This window comes from Sorex fumeus, unplaced genomic scaffold (genome assembly GCF_029834395.1).
Source record: "Sorex fumeus unplaced genomic scaffold, SorFum_2.1 ptg000070l, whole genome shotgun sequence".
Taxonomy (NCBI): domain Eukaryota; kingdom Metazoa; phylum Chordata; class Mammalia; order Eulipotyphla; family Soricidae; genus Sorex; species Sorex fumeus.
This window is the reverse complement of record NW_026606127.1, coordinates 8,746,317-8,764,062: the sequence shown is the minus strand read 5'-3', so window position 1 is coordinate 8,764,062 and position 17,746 is coordinate 8,746,317. Positions and strand designations below refer to the sequence as shown.

The 17,746-nt window shown below is 37.9% G+C and overlaps 1 pseudogene; it reads right to left on the bottom strand.

The window, feature by feature from the left end:
* Positions 1-12,993: 12,993 nt before the first annotated feature.
* Positions 12,994-13,087, bottom strand: LOC130037106 (uncharacterized; annotated as a pseudogene).
* Positions 13,088-17,746: the final 4,659 nt, after the last annotated feature.

Genomic DNA, 17,746 nt, shown 5'->3' with positions numbered 1-17,746 from the left:
CTGTCTTCATATTGTATATGTGGAACAATTTATTAATAAACTTATTGGACTGTTTTATTTGGTTTTGCTTGCGCTCACATCCACTGTTATTCAAGGCCTACTCTTACGTCTGCTCTCCATAACTTACTGTACTGTGCTGCTTGCTACAGAGCCCAGATTTCATTAAAATCTATATTCTCCTTTTTCAGTTCTGTGATACATATTTTTCATGATGTTTTCTTTACACTTCCTCCTATGAAAATCACATGAAATAGAAAAATAATATTCATGTATGCATTATTTTTCTTAGAATTATTAGTAACTACATTGTAGATAAACAACATAAGACACAGAGTTTAAATAAAGTTTTCCTTCCAAAAACATTTCTTGAAAAAACTCCAGTAGTCCTTTTTGAAGTGGATCAAAAATGAGGGTAACCTTCAATGCATCCACAAGATTAAGTCGTATGTGAACAGTAAGTAACAGGAACTCATCTCACAAGTCAAATGGAAACCTGATGATTACAATGGTAATAGTTGTAAAGAACCCAAATGCCTAAATTAATGTAAGGTATCTTCCTTCTGGTTTCTGGCCTTGTAGTGATCATGCAGGATCCTGGCAAAAAAACCACATGCTTTAGTTTGTGTAACCTGGAAATTCTTAAGGGACACAGAGAGATAGTACTGGAGGGGATAAGGCATTTTCCTTGTACACAGCCAATCCAGTTGAATCTCTGTCACGGCATACACTCTCCCGAATGTTTTAAGGGGTCACTCCAGAGTGTAGAGCCAGGAAGTACCCAAGATCACTGTCAGTTGTTGGTCCAAACTCCACACCACTCCAAGCCCCGGCCAATAAAAATTATTGGAATATATGAAATCTCTTTGCCATCTCTGGGCCTCAGGTTTCTTCTTGTCCATTGAATGTTGCCCTTTCTCTTAGACGTCCTAGTTTGAAAAAACTTCCATTCTAGGAAATAGCATAGGACTCAATAGGAGGCAAGCTACAGGCATTTCTAGGGTAAGGAGAATTATCTGTAAGCAAGAAATCCAGGTACAGACATGATCACCTGGCTCTTCTACAGTTCTGTGTTCACTTTGGGAGCACGATACCAAATGCACAAAGTGCCAAAAAGTTCCAGGCTTTGAATCACCCCAAAGTGTTGGAATTTTGGAAACTCAGTTGACTGTTTGTAGTAGAAGCATCCTGATGGCTTAAATTTTAAGTTCATATTGTTCCTCTCAGCGTTGAAGAGATTATTAGTCTCACAGATTTTTTTCATCACCCTCTTGTTCCTTACAGAAAATTTTCAAAATCCATCTGTATTGGGAACTGCACATACTCTGCAGCTTTCCCTTCCCGTGGAGAACAATGCAGCTTCCCTAACAGGAAGTGTCTGCAACTACTCCAGAGTATCTGCTCCAGCTGGTAGTTCTGCTTGACTCCTGCCCTCAGCCTCTGGCACATCTTTCCAACCACTGATGGGTAGTGCCTATATTTACAACATTTCAGCACAACAATGCTATCTGGAGTGTTTCACCAGAGTCATATATCTACCTCAGCTGCTTCCTACCCAAGTGTTTTGGAATGGGATATTGCAGGAAGTGCTGAAGTGATGTCTTCCATGGGAGACTTTTTTGTGACTATTCTTGACCAAGACACTGCTATCTCTTCCATGTCTATGGCAGCTCGCTATGAGAAAACACTAGTTACCAACAACACGGTGTCTGTGTTCCAATCAGTTTCTGCCAGTCTTGTTGAGAGAAGACCATCTCAGGTTCCACATCAGAGTCAAAGCCTGTCACTTCCCTACAAGGAAGGAAGCCAGGTGTATTACTATCATCAAGGCACTCTGGGAACTCTCCTTTCCAGCATGCAGTCCTATGACTCCATGTCATACACAGGGCTAAATGGCTCTGCCCCCCAAGCTTACAGCAACTCATCTTGAGAAATGGTTAAGGTTCTCAAGGAGGTCCAGCCCCCAAATAACCAAATACTCGTCTCCTAGTCTGGAATCGACTTCTCTCTGTCTTCTCAACCCATCACAGAATCGAGTTATCAAGGTGAGTAAAACGGAGAGAAGGGAAAGAAAATTCAAAAATTGGGGTCAAAAAAGAGGAAAACTGTTCGTAGACAGGTACTATTCATATACACTGAGATTTTTAAATTAAAAAAAACTCAGTTCATGTTTACTCCCCTCACTCATTTAACAGCATGATATTTTCACACTCAATATAAGAGCTCCTAATGGAGATTGGAAGTTATGATAGTATAATGGACATCTAAGTTTCATATAATGAAACGTCAGAAGCAGAGAAAAAAATAGCGCATTTTTCCCTTCTTATTTCATTTTTTAAATTTTTATTAGTTAAACGTCATGAGGGACAGTTGTAGACTTACAAATTGTTGTGATTCGATTTCATTTATACAATGATGGAGTACTTATCCCTCCACCAGTGCCCATTCTCCAGCACCACAGTTCCCAGTATTTCTCCCACCACCCATACCCCCTATTCCACTCAGCCTCTGTGGCAGGGAATGCCACATTTTTCACTGTTCTATTTCAGCAGTCCTCCAGAATTACCACACTAAAAGTAAAATACATATCTTAAACTAGTATTTTGTTATTTTCTTAAGAAGTTTCAGAACTCTAATTGTAATGGTACCATGTTAACTTTCCCTTCCATAAATGAACAGCAAGGTTCTGAATACACTTGTGTTTCAGAGATTCTGACTCAAATTATGAAACCTAGAATCTGTACCTCAGCACAAATATCATGATGAAGTAGTGCTTCATTCATACTCTTATTGTATGATATTAACGCCCGTTTATTTTTCCATGAAAGTGAATAAATTATCAGTACAATACATTACAAAGCTAAGCTCTGTATGGCACTTATTAGTTTGAAAATCTATAATTATTTTTTAAAAAAACCTTTTGTTTGGAGGACATTGAAACTGTGTCATAGACCGAAGTGCTCAGGGATTATTCCTGGATCTGTGCTGGGGATCACTGCTGAAGATGCTTAGGAGATCATAAGTGATACTAAAGATCAAATTGCGGTCAGGTGTGCGCAGGGCCATTGCCTTAACTAATGTAATATTGCTCTTCCCAAGTCTCTTATTTTTCAAGTTAGTTTACACAGAAATTCTTTCAAATACAAAGAAAACCAAAAAACAAGTGCAACACATGAAAAACAGTAAGAACTACAACATTTACGTCCAATCTTTGAGCACAGGACTTGTCCATTATCCGAAGAATACCCAGTAATAATGCATTGCCTATTGCTGGTAGGTGCACATTTGTTGCACCACTAGTTTTTTGGACCGAATATCTCATTTCGCAAGAACTGATTTCTTCCTTGGTTCCTTTTTAGTGATGAATTTCCTGGGGATGGAGACCTCCCTGTCATCGCAACCTTCAGGTCAGACATTTGGTCTGACACAGATTTCCGAATTGCCCACATCTTGCAGTAGCAGGATTCAAAGACATTTGAGTAATCCACCACCTGAGCTTATGGACTAATAAAACAAAAGTAAAATAAAACCTTTACACTCTGACATCAAAATCGTCCTTATAGGAGGGGAAGTAAATGACTGAAATGGGTAGGGGATTGTTGTTAGTTAGTTGTGGACAGTAGCTGGATATTTGACGGTGCATGGAATATGAATACACAGTTCCAGAGATCAGGAACTCTGTACTTGAAGCGAATACAGTTTGTAAACTTGTCATCACAATTATATGTCCATATGAAATTTATCTACATATGCTTTGTGCCTTCCTTGCATGTATGTGTTATGCATTCCTTTATCATGGTCTCAGAAATGCATCTGAGGGGACTCGGACAATTAGTTGAGCCCCAAGTATGGGGAGAGAAGTAGTAAAGAATTGGAGGAGGAAAAAATATGAGTTGGAGCTTAAGAGCCGTGTAAGAGGAATATATCGATATGTATGTGTCTGTAAATACACATATATATGTATAAATATATATATGGTCTGGAGCCATAGCACAGTGAGTAAGACGTTTGCCTTACACGTGGCCAACCTGGGTTCGATTGCTCTCCTCCTCTCAGAGAGCCCAGCAAGCTACTGAGAGTAACCCTCCCTCATGGCAAAGCCTGGCAAGCTACCTTTGAAGTATTCGACATGCCAAGAACAGTAACAACAAGTCTCACCATAGGGACGTTTCTGGTGCCTGGTCGAGCAAATCAGTGAACAATGGGAGGACAGTGCTACGGTGCTCTGGTTAATTCAAACGTTGTTTATGTAAAATATGAAAGAATCAAATAAATATTCTATAAAGCTGATTACACCTATTAAATTAATATAACTTTAAATAGTGTTTAGAAATTAAGTTGAAGAATTTTAAGGCTATCGAAAGATATTGACAATATATCAAGAAACACATGGATTTTTGAGGAGCAAGAACACGTACCTGTTGTCCTTTCTTAAGGTTATATTTTTTCGCTTTTATAGAATATGTTTTCCCTGAATTTTTGTTAATAGCTTCCCTTTTTTAGAAAGCATCATAATAAATTATATTTTTTTAAAAAATTTAAAAAAAAGCTCTGTTAGTGAGTGGATTCTGTATGTTTGGAACGTGGGAAGTATTTTCCTATGTAATTTACATTAAACAAGATATTTACAACAGAAATACCATCTGCAGTACCATTCACAATAGCCAGAAGAAACTATGGTATACCTACACAATTGAATACTACGCAGTTGGCAGGAAACTGACATCATGAAATTGGCTTACAAATGGATGTACAGGGAAGAATATCATGCTCAATGAAATCAGTCAGAAGGAAAGGGGTATACTGATTGGACTACCCCATTTTTTGGATATAAAAAACCAGAATGTGAGACTAATACCCAAGGATAGCAGAAACACCGGCCAGGAGAATTGGTCAATGGTTGGACGCTTGCCACAAGTGCTGAAGGCGAGCATTTGGAATAAAGAAGGGACCGCTATGTTTTCTTCTTGTGGAGTTTAACCAGTATTTTGTATATCCTGGATATCAACCCTTTGTCAGATGTGTATTCGGTGAATATACTTTCCCATTCTGTAGACTGTCTTTGTATTTTGGTTACTGTTTCTTTGGAGGTGCAGAAGCTTCTTAGTTTAAGATAGTCCTATTTATCTATCTCTGTTTTCACTTGCTCGGCCAGTGGCGTGGCATCTTTGAAGATACCATTAGCTTCAATGTCATGGAGGGTTTTGCCAACTTTATCTTCAATGTACCTTATGGTTTCTGGTCTGATGTTGAGGTCTTTAATCCATTTTGATCTTACTTTTGTACATGGTGTTAGGCAGAGTTCTGAGCCTATTTTTTTGCATGTAGCCGAAGAAGGGACCACTATGACAATAATAGTTAGAAGTGATTACTCTGGGTGAGAACTGAGTCCTGAAAGTAGGTAAAGGAATAAACGTGAGAACTTCTCCCTCTCTGTATTACAATCCATAATGCCCAAAATATGTGAGAGAGAGAGAGAGAGCGAGAGAGAGGTGCCTGCCATAGTGTAGAGACAGCAGGCTGTCAGGTGGGGTTTGGGGTTGGGAGAGGGAGTGGTGGGAGAGAAACTGGGGACATTAGCAATGGAAATGTATACTAGTGGAGGTTAGGTGTTAAAATATCCTATGATTGAAACTGAATCATGAAAAGGTTTGTAATATGTGTCTCCTGCATATTCAATACAAAAATATGATATTTAGATTCTACCACCATGACTAACCTATGAATTTGCTGAAATTTAATTTTATCACCTTGGCTGGGCTCATTGCATGGATGTCTGTGTGGTAAAACTTTTTCATTTTATGCGGACTGAAGAGACAAAAATCATAGGGTTGGGACTTCTGGTGGAAGGAGAGAAGAGCACAAAACACCCTGTTGAACACATCTCAGCAAGGTCACCTAAGTTGCGTGATGACAGACCTCCTTCACTGATTTCTTCTTTTGTAATGTGGAAAAATGAAAAGACTTTGCAGGCTGACAAGGGGTTGTCTCCTCCAGTTCTCACTATTTTCTTTTCGATCAGAACTGTTTAAAGATTATTAGAAAAATTTGGAGCTAAATGATTTGTTCTCATATATTTCCCCTACATGGTGTCAGTGGGCATTGATCCAGTAAGGCCAGCATGAAAAAGTTGAGGTTTATGTCTTAACCACCAATGCCAACACTACTGTATCTATCAACCCAAAGTACAATAGTAAAACTTCAAAATGTGTTTGTCAAGGAAATCGGTGGGAATGCAGGGAAAAATGGGTAATTTGTTGGTGGAGGGATGCAGACACTGGTGGTGTGATTAGAATTGGAATATTGTATGACAAATCTCCAATATAAATGACTTTGAAAATCAAAATTGCCTAAATTTAAAAAAAAAGGAGAAGTCAAATTATGTCTATATTTCAAGAAGGCTTGTCTTGGCAAATTTTGGCAGGGAGACCATAGTTGGTAGAGAGAGGGAGAAAGAAAGGGAGAGTTGACAGTTGAGAAGAGAACCCTGGATATCATGGAAGAGATGAAAGCTGATCTTAGAAGTTTTGGAGCCATCAGAGTTTATAGAGCTAAATGGTCTGAACATTGCAGTTTAGATACTTGAATAGTGAGATTGGTTTCAGTCATCAGCACTGTATATATAGAAAGAGTTCAAAGACCTCACAGATATTCAGGCTATAATAACTAACAAGGGAAGCGTTTTTTTCCTGAAGCATTATGTAAGGATAATATATGGCCAGGAAGAATGATAAGAAGTTGGTTCTCTTTTTCACAGATTAATACATTAGAGATGAAAACTTTTATTCAAAGGAATCTATGATCTTGTCCTGTTTCTCTGTTTTCTTGTCATCATTCCATTCTCCCCCATGACCCTACCTAATCAGGGCTCTCGACATTTCTCAGCAGTGTCACCACATAGCCTCAGAGCATGTGTTAACTGCAGGTAGCTCACAGCTCTCATGTTTGCCCCCAATCCAAGCCAGAGCCATCCTTCTGAAACCAAGGATATTTGCTGAAGGCCCGTTCTTCCTTGAAGTGGCAGTCATGGTTTACCTCTTCTTAATCATTTTGTTTACAAATTTAGATGTATGTCACTATACTAGTGACAGGGATTTTCCAAACTATGGAAAGCATAAACATTTCCATTTCCCCCACGAATTTTGGGCTAGTTATTTTCTATCCACTGCTAATAATTTGTGATAATTAGGAAATAGAACTGAAGTAAAAACAGGGACATTTGTCAATTTGGTGCCATAACTAATCAGTCTTAGTATAAGTATATATTTCTAGAAAAAAAATGCAGAAGAAAATGAGTTGGTTGCTAGCAAAGAATGCCAAACCTCTGCCAAGAAATAGTTTGAAAATAAAATTTCTGACTATGGACTGAACATGATTGCAATTTAATGCCTCTTTTGCAGACCACAACACCCAAAAAGAGAGAGAGAAAAAAAAGGGAATGCCCTGCCACAGAGGCAGGGTGGGATGGGGGGGGGGGATTGGTGTGGGAGGGATACTGGAATACATGGTGGTGGAAAATGGGCACTGGCGGAAGAATGGGCATTTGATCATTGTATAATCAAAACCCAAGCACAAAAATTTGTAAATGTACAACTGTACATCATGGTGTTTCACTAATAAAATTTTTAAAAAAATAAAATAAAATAAAAATTGTTTCGTCTGCCAGAGATCAGCAGATGGGAACCTGAGTGAAGGCAAAAGATTAAATTGGTTGACTTTTATTTTTCCTTGAGTATATTAATTTGATTTTGGAGTCAATTTATATGAGAGTTCATCAAGACACAGAAATTTTTAGCGCTTCTCTTGTTTAAAAGTATAGTGAAACACCATATCTCTATCTCACATTCTTTTTATTTCTGATAGTTTGACACAAAAGATACGTCATAATCATAGATAAATGTAAATTATTTAAATACTTTTTTGATTATTTAAAATTACCTTATAGAATTACATTATAGAATTTCATAAATTTTAGGATTATGCAGAATCAACTTGCATGTATCATATTACACTCACTACTGAAAGGCCTACTCTGTCATTCACCATTGTTCAGTTTTCCCACTTTGATTATACTTTTCGATCTGGTAACTAAATAGTCTCATATTTCTAAAGTTTGTTTTTATTGCTTTGAAAAGATCAAAATTATGTAATTTTCAACATTGGATGAAACTAGAGGATATCATGCATGTAAAGTTAGCCTTAAGGAAAGGAACAGATACAGAGAGATTTTTCTCATATGTGGGATGTAAAGACACACAGCAAGGTAGCAACAAAGGTTCAAGAGCAATGTAAGGGGAGAACTGATCCACACAATTGGGTCAGGGGATTAGGAGGGAGGGATTCTGGGGGATTGGGGGAGAGGGAGGGTTTGTTCTTTGAGAGAATGAGGAGTGTCTTGTTGGAATTATGTGTATGAGAAACCATTGTTAATTGAATTATAAATCATAGAATATAAATAATGTTTTAGACGTTTGTCTGTCTCATTTTATTCTTTTAATTTGTTTTCTCCATATGCCACATAGGCATGAACTTGTAGGATGCCTATCTTTCTCTGCCTGGTTTTTGTCACTAAACATAATTTCCTCATGTTATACATTTTATATACAAATAATAAGAAGATTTCACTTCATACAACTGAGTAGTATTCCATTGCTTTACCACCTTTCATTTTCAAAATTTGTGGTTTAAAAGATACAAATACTGGTTTTAACAATGCTCTGGTGTTTTCAAAGTTTTTGTTTAGTGAAACAAAATATATTTTATTGAAAAACTCTTAGAAAATTGTGAAACAGTTGTAGGGTGGAATGGAATATATGTTCAAGCGAGAACAGTCATTTAACAAAACAAGGAAAGAGAGACATAGAGAAAGGAAGCACGGTATTTCTTCAAGGGAGAACACAAGCTTGAGGAACAAGCCCACTCTGGTAGTTTAGGAATAAGAACTTGGATTGGTATGAACTTAACTTGTACACTTTAAGGGAGAACCTGAGTGAAACTATTATAAGTACGTTCAGGATCATGATACACTGGAGTCTGCACTTGGAGTGAGGAGGGTAGAGAGTTCTTTGGGGAGACCGAACTATAGATAACAGTAATATTATAACACGAATGATAGTATCTTACCGTGGGATTCCAAAAAAAAGTATTTAAGAGTGACGTCAGAAATGATAACATTCTTAGGTATTTGGGTTTCCTGTGGAAACAACGGGAAGCTGAGTTTATGCTCTGGATGCATCCACCTGAAACAAGGTCAACAAGTCATGAATGAAAAATTTCAAGTTAGATGGATCAAGGATACTGATCCCAGTGGAAGGCTAGCTTTCGGGTGGACAATTTCTACTGATGGCCTGATGTAGGTTCTGATCCTGGGATATGTAACAGAAAGGAGATAGTGACCGGTATCCTCAGAAGTGAAGCCTCTGAGACAGAAGTCATTCATGCCAACTTATGGGTTATCAATGTTTGCTCATGGCTGCTACCATTATAACATGCCGTTCAATGGTTCTGTGGTTTCAATTTACTGTGTCAATGTAAAGATGAAGTTTCCAAATGGAAGGTAAAAATTTGAGGCCCTCAAGATGATGAATCAAAGGGAGGGGGGAAGCTGGAGCTATAGTACAGCAGGTAGGGCATTTGCCTTGCACACGGCATACCCAGGTTAGATTCCCAGCATCCTGTATGGTCCCCCCAAGAACCGTGAGGAGTAATTCCTGAGTGCAGAGCCAGGAGTAACCACTGTGCATCGCCACGTGTGACCCAAAAACGCAAAGAATGATGATCTGGGATTGATCCTTAGTATTGCAAACGGCATTATTTTTTAATTTTTAAATTTTTTCTTTCTTTCTTACTTGCTTGCTTTTTTGTTTTTTGGGTCGCACCTGGCTATGTATAGGGGTTATTTTTTATTTTAAAAAAAACTTATAATTTTTCCTTTTTACCTGTGGTTTAAAAGTGTATCTAAAATATTTTAGAGTAAATATATGTGAAGAAGAATAAAATTCACAGGAACTATTTAGTGTTCTTAATGATACAGGAGTCAGAATTTTGAGGTTAATTGTACGGGTATTGCATAAATAATATTTCCACATTATGTGGGCTGTCTTTTGATCATGGTCACCATTTTTTCTGAGTTGCAGAAACTTCTTAGTTTAATGTAGTCTCATTTGTTTATCTTCACTTCCTCTTCCTTGGTCAGTGGTGTTTCATTCTAGAAGTTTCCCTTAGCTTTAATGTCATGAAGGGATCTTCCCACATTTTTCTCCATATATCTTAAGAATTCAGGTATGATAGTGAGGTCTTTAATACATTTGATCTGACTTTGTGCCTGGCACTATAAAGAGGTCTGAGTTCATTTTTTTTGCATATTGCTGTCCAGTTTTCCCAGCACCAGTTGTTGAAGAGACTTCCTAGCTCAACTTCATATTTCTTGAGCCTTTAAGAAAGATTAGGTAATAATAATCTGAGGGCCAGCGTCAGGATATTTGACTATATTCCATTGATCTGAGGCCTGTCTTTATCTGAATATCATGGTATTTTGATTACTAAAACTTTGTAGTAGGGTTGCAAGTTGGGGAAGCTGTTCCCTTCTTTTTACCAAAGATTGCTTTAGCTCTTCATGGGAGTTTATGGTTTTGTATTAGTTTAAGAGTGATTAATCTATTTCTTTGAAAAATGTTATGGGTATCCTTATAGAAAGTGCATTAAATCTTTATAGAGCTTTGGGGTGGATTGCCATTTTGACAGTGTTAAACCTCTCAATCCATGAGCATGGGATGTGATTCCATTTCCTCATATACTCTCTTATTTCGTAGAGCTTTGTAGGTTTTTTTTTTTTTTGGTATAGATCCTTAACATTTTTAGTTGATTCTAATGTACTCGATTTTCTGACGTATTATTGTGAATGGGATTGTTTTTCTCTATCTCTTTTTTCTCTTTCATTATTAATATATGGGAAAGCCATGGCGTACCAGATATTGATTTTGTAATATGCTACTTTACTAAACAAATCTATTGTTCCCAGGAGCTTTTTTGTAGATTCTTTGGGATTTTATAAGCATAGTATCATGTCATCTCCAAATAGTAAAAGCTTGAGTTCTTCCTTTTTTATCTGGATGCCCTTGATATCTTTTTTTTTTTACCGAAATCATATGGCAAGTACTTTAAGTACTATGGTGAATAGGAGGTGTGAGAGTGGGTAACTTGTTTTGTGCCTGATTGTATTCTGGGATTCTAGTTCATTGATTTCTGCTCCAAGTCTTTGGTTTTTCCCCCTTGAGAATAATGCTTGCCGTGGGTTTGTGGTAATTTGCTTTAACTAGATTGAGGAAAGTACTTTCAAATCCAATTTTGTTGAGAGTTTTTCATCATGAATGGGTGCTGGATCTTATCAAATGCTTTATCTACATCTATTGATATGATCATATGACTTTTATCTTTATTTTATTGAGATGGTGTATTCTGTTGATTGACTAGAGAATGTTAAGCCATCCTTGCATCCCCAAGCTAAACTTATTTGGTCATAGTGTGTGATCTTTTGTTGAGTTTCTGGATTCTCTTTGCTGGTATTTTCTTGAAAATCTTTGTATCTGTATTCATCAAGGAAATAGGTCTGTAATTTTCTTTTTTTGTGGTGTCTCTATCGATTTGAGTATTAGGGTGATCTTTGCCTCATAGAAACTATTTGGGAGTATTTCTGTTTCTTCAATTCCTGGAAAATCTTAAAAATGTTGGAAGCAGTTCCTCTTTAAAGGTTTGAAATAGTTCACTATTGAATCCATCTGGGCCATGGATTCTGTTTGCAGGGATACTTTTGACCATCATTTCAATTTCCTTGTTAGTGATAGGTTCAAGTATTCCAAATCTTCTTGGTTCAGCCTTAGGAGGTAATTGGAATCCAATAATTTATCAATTTATTCAAAATTCTCTCATTTCCTGCTGCAAAGAATCTCAATATAATCTCTGATGATCCTATGTATTTCTGTAGTTTCTATTAGGATAACCCCCTTTGCATTTCTGATTTGATTTATTAGAATTCTTTCTCTTTGTTTTTTTGAGAGGCTTCTCATGGTTTATTGATCTTATTTATTTTCTCAAAGAACCAGCTTTTGCTTTTATTGGTCTTTTGGATTGTATTTTGGGATTGTAGCTCATTGATGTCTGGTACAAGTTTTATTATTTCCTTCCTCCAGCCTATTTTGGACTACTTTTGTTGGTCATTTTACAAAATCTTGAGCTCTCATTTATTCATGTAGGCCCTTTCTTTCTTCCTAATGAATTCTGGCAGATCTATAATCTTTCCTCTTAACACTGCTTTTGCTGTGTCCCACAAGTTATGGTAGCTCGTGTCCTCATTCTCATTTGTTTCTGGAAATTTTTTATTTCCTCTTTGATTTCTTCTCTAAGCCAATGGTTGTTCATTACTCCCCTTAAAGAAAATATTTCCTTGCTGAGCTTCAGTCTGTTTGATCTGTGGAGAAGTGTCAAAGAAGTGTTGAAATCTCCTTCTAGTATTGTGTTGCTATCAATGTTTTTCTATAAGTCAATTAGAAGTTGTTTTTAAGTATTTTCCTGGTCTGTCATTAGGATCATATACATTGAGGAGGGTGAGTTCTTTCTGATGTACATATCCCATGATCATTAAGAAATGACCTTCACTGTCTCTGATAATCTTTAGCCTGAAGTCCATGTGGTCTGATACTAGTATCGCCACTCCAGCTTTGTGGAGGTGATATTTTCTTGAAAACTTGTTTCCCAGACTTTTACTTTTAGCCCATGGGTGCTTTGATTGTTCAGACGTGTTTCTTGCAGGCAGCAGAATGAATGTTGGTTTCAGTTTTCTAATTCATCTTCCCATTCTGTGCCTCTGAATTGGCACATTTAGTCCATTGACATTGAGAGAGATTGTTGTGGTGTGGATTTGTGCTCTCTTTATGTAGAATTTTTGTACTTGTGGGGAATGTCTTAGCTTAAAGTAGACCTGTTCATTCTTCTTGCAACAAAAATATGGAATGCTTTACAAGTTTGCATATCATCTCTGTGCAAGGACCATGCTCATCATTTTATCATTTCAATTTTAGTATATGTGTTAAACTTAGTAGGAGTTAATTTTTCCATATTTTTCTCTTCTTATTACTTTGAGTGTTGTCCTTCCTCACTCCTATGGCAGACAATGATTCCTAATCAAGGAATGTATTTCAAAGCAGCATGAATAAACAGATTTAGAAATTTAATGTCCCAGAAAGAAAAAAATGTTTTTTACCATATTATCTTTTACCATACCCTAGTCACCAGTTTTACAAAATAATTCTTTTGGAAGATGGTATATGAGGTTGTTTAATGTCGTTCCCTGAAACCTTAATTAAGACCATTAAACTAGAGCCTTTTGCTGTTTTCACCTGAGTCCCGTGTACTTCTCCAGGAAAAGGTGGATGGTGTTGTCTGCACTTTGACCACCTTGAATGTATGTAGGATTTTTCTCCTGAAGGATGAGGTGAGAAGCATATTGATGATTTCATTCCACCTTATTACAAGTTCAACTGGAACGGAAGGTGAGACTCATGTGGCTCCTATAAAGGACAGAACAAAGGGTCTCAGTGAAGTTTAATGGCCAACTCACATTAACAACATAGATGACTCATAGTAACCTGTGTGCATCTTTGTGTATAGTGAGTTTCATATCTACTGATAGAGATTCTCAGTCATGACACATGGGCAAAACGGATCTGTAATTAAAATCTAGTTCTCTGAGCAGAGTGGGGTCTCTGACGTGATTGAACAAGTGTGTAGTAATTTATTACTAAGCACATAAGTATTTTCAATGATGCGTACTTTTCGATCTAAAATTAATTCCAAATATGTCTAAAACAACAGTCTCCTGTCCTCGCACCTGGCTTTCCTCACTGGGGCCCCTTGGAGATGGCGGGGTGAGATTCCCTCACCGCCCTGAGCATAGACCCGGCAGCTGAAGACCTCTGCAACCAGCCATAGGTACGCTTAAGACCACTCTTCCCAAGCTTGAAGGAGCCTCATGCATGAAGGAACTGGAAGAGGAACCCAAATGTGCGGGACCGGGGGATGAGATCTCCATGGCTGCTCAGATCAAGACTGTGCCCCCTCCTTCCAGATCCTCCATCTTCTAGTAATTAAGTGTTAAAACCACGATCTACCCCTGGATCCATGTAATGCCATCAATAGCCAACATCCAGAGACTGGATCTTATTTAGAAGAGAGTAACTCTGATTGTCCAGTTCTCACTCTCAGAGAACCTGGTAGGCTTCTGCGAGTATCTTGCCCGCATGGCGGAGTCTTTGTTTCTGGTCACTGTTTCTTTTGAGGTACAGAAGCTGCTTAATTTAAGATAGTTCCCTTTGTTTATCTCTGTTTCCAGTTGCTTGGCAAGTTGCATGTTATATTTGAAGATACCTTTAGCTTCAATGTCGTGGAGGGCTTTGCCGACCTTGTCATCACTGTACCTGAGGGATTCTGGTGTGATGTTGAGGACTTTGACCTATTTTTATCTGACTTTTGTGCATGGTGTTAGGTAGAGGTCTGAGCCATTTTTTTTTTTTTTTGCATATAGCTGTCCAGTTTTTTCTGCACCGTTTGTTTAGAAGGACTCTCTTGAACCACTTCACATTTCTTGCTCCCTTATCAAAGATTAGATGATTATATATTTGAGGGTGTGTGTCAGTATATTCAATCCTTTTCCATTGGTCTGCAGCTGAGCCTTTGTTTCAGTCCCATGCTGTTCTCATTATTATCGTTTGTAGTAGAGTTTGAGGTTGGGGAAGGTGATGCCTCCATCGTCTTTTCCCCAAGAATTGCTTTAGCTATTCGTGTGCGTTTGTTGTTCCATGTCAATTTCAGGAGTGCTTGATCAATTTCTTTGAAGAATGTCATGGGTATCTTTATAGGGATCAAGTTGAATTTTTACAATGCTTCTTGGAGAATTGCCATTTTGACAATGTTAATTCTCCCATTCCATAAGCAGGAGATATGTTTCCGTTTCCTCGTGTCCTTTTTTAATTTCTTATTGTATAGGTCCTTTACCTCCTTAGTTAAGCTGATTCCAAGGTTCTTGATTTTCTGAGGCACGATTGTGAATGGGATTGCTTTTTCATGTCACTTTCTTCTCTCTCATTATTTGCATATAAATAAGCCATAGACTTTTGGGTATTGAGTTTATAGCCTGCAATTTTACTATAAATGTCTATTGCCTCTAGGGGTTTTTTCGTAGAGATTTTAGTACTCTCTAAATATAGTATGATATCTTCTGTGAATAGTGAGAGATTATTTGTACCTTTCATACATGAAAAACCCTAAATATCTTTTTCTTATCTATTTTCTATTCCAAGTACTTCCAGTACTACTTTGAAGAGAAGTGCCAAAATGAATTTTTACTTAGCACATTCTGTCTGTAAATTTCTATGCTAAGAACAGTGGAAGAAACTGTGATACCTTAGTAATTTACAAGTAAATTATGAAGACAGATAATTTAAAATAATTTCTTTGTATAAATTTCCAAAATGTGTAGCTTTTATTAAATATATTAAGAATAAATCATAGGTCTTGATTATACCGTGAAGATTATTTTCCTGTTAGAAGTTACCCTTCTAAAATGCAAGAAAGAGACACATTTTGAAAATGTTGATTATTCGTTCATTCATTCAATGAATGTTTGTAGTCTGGTTGTGCAGTGCCTGCAGAAAGTCAACCTGTACCCTCAGGTGAGTGCATCAACAGTCTGATGGTGTCTTCATGCTTCCCGATAACCTCAAATGGCCACTGTGCCTCTGGCTGGCTCCCAACAACTCAGGACTACATTTCCCGAGAAATTAAACTCCCGAAAGATATGTGGGAGCCATGTTAACAAACCACCCCTGGCTCAGCTATACAAGCTAATGGATTGGTCTTGTTTCAGAGACCCATAGACAAATCTGGAAGATATCAACAGTCACAGTTAACCTTGGAACTGCAAAAGGCTGAAGACACTAGGGTAAATCGGAGGGAGGCAGGTTAGTTTGGTGCCCACCCAACCAGAACCCAGTGCAGCCACTTTCTCCCACAATACAAAATCGCCACCATGCCCTCCTCTGGTTTCCACCGTCTCAGGATGGCTCTCACTGAAATATAACAGCTGAAAATTCGGATATGTGTGTTTTGTGACTGAAATCTCCAGGCTTTCTCTGGGCAGGATGGGCATCCTACACTCACTGCCCTGTACTTATGGAAGCCTCAGCAGTCATTTCCATACCTCAAAGCTACTCCAACCTTACCTTCCTGATAACAATGCTCAATTCCTTGAACAAAGATGATGACCTCTTAGTACCTGTATGAGACCCTTAATGCACAAAATAAAAAGGAGACAAAGAGAAAGAATCAAAGATCCTGCCATAGAGACAGGCTGGGGGTGGGGGTAGTTTGTTGGGGGATGGTTTTAGGGAACCAGGAATATTGGTTTTGGGAAATGTACACTAGAGGAAGGATGGAAGTTGGATCGTTGTATGACTGGAAGCAAATTATGAATAGATTTGTTATGGTCTATATCACAGATATTCAATAAAACATTAAAAATACTGATGGAACTTTAAAACCCAGCATAACTATTTTTGTGTTCTCTGTAGGAAAAAAAATGTTACTCACCTGTGTGCCAATAGCTTGTAGAAAGCTAAACCAAAGATATATCAATGACTGTCTTTGGCATGAATACTGTAATTGCAGCTGTGTTATGTTTTAGAATCAGTTCGTGGACAAGACGCCAAGAGGAGCAGTGGCAAAGTGCATCAATGTTGAATGGATAATGTTTCAGGAGCTTGCAAGGGAGATGCGAAGCTTTGGCATGAGAAAAGGGAAGAAACAGAAGAGTGAAGTACTAATAAGTATCATGAGAAAAATGCAAGGGAGAACATTTCCTGGCAAGTGTCACACTCTGTTGAGCTTTTCGTGCTGATAAGTATTAGAAAGTATCTTTCCCATTTAGTGGTAAAAAGGTTACTTTGATGGGTATATTTAAAATTTACTTTATCGATTAGAATCACTAAGAGATACACAGTTACAAAGTTGCTCATAACTGAGTTTCAGTCATCTAATGTTCTAGAACCTTTCCAGTATATTGGGGCATTTTTGAAGGAATATCCCTGGTGCGAGGACTAGGGCATCTGAATCTTAACTCATTTCACCAAATATATGATCTGTACTCACATGTTTTACACTGTCTCCCCTGCTCTTTGATTTATGTTTTCATGCAATATTTCCTTGTGAACCTCACTTCAAGTGAGGCTCCCTATTTAAGACAAGTACATGTTTCTGGGACATTACATATTTTTTGGTTGCTGGGAGAGTCTCTAAAGCAATGCTCAGGAGGTGTGGGGGCCCTACAGACAATTCTCAGAAAACGTGGCCATGGTGCTTGGGGTCCTCCTATGCTATACAGCCTTTGATACTCTGGCAATCATGTGGTGCTGGGAGTCAAATTGAGTGCATGTGACACAAGTTCCATAAGCACTACACTATCTCCTGCAGCCCTGGGTATTAGATTTATGTCAGCATTCTGAGGTCCTCCCTTTTGTCAGAAAGCAGAGACTTGTGCAGGAGAAAGTGGAAGAGACTTTAGGGTTTAGCTAGGTTCACTGAGTAGCTGGTGATACCATTAAGATTGGAACATAAAGTAAAAATAAAACAAGAGCCCCATGCCTTTTCCCGCTGAACTCGACACCCTCCACAGGGGGACACCTGTGGGGAACACCTGCAG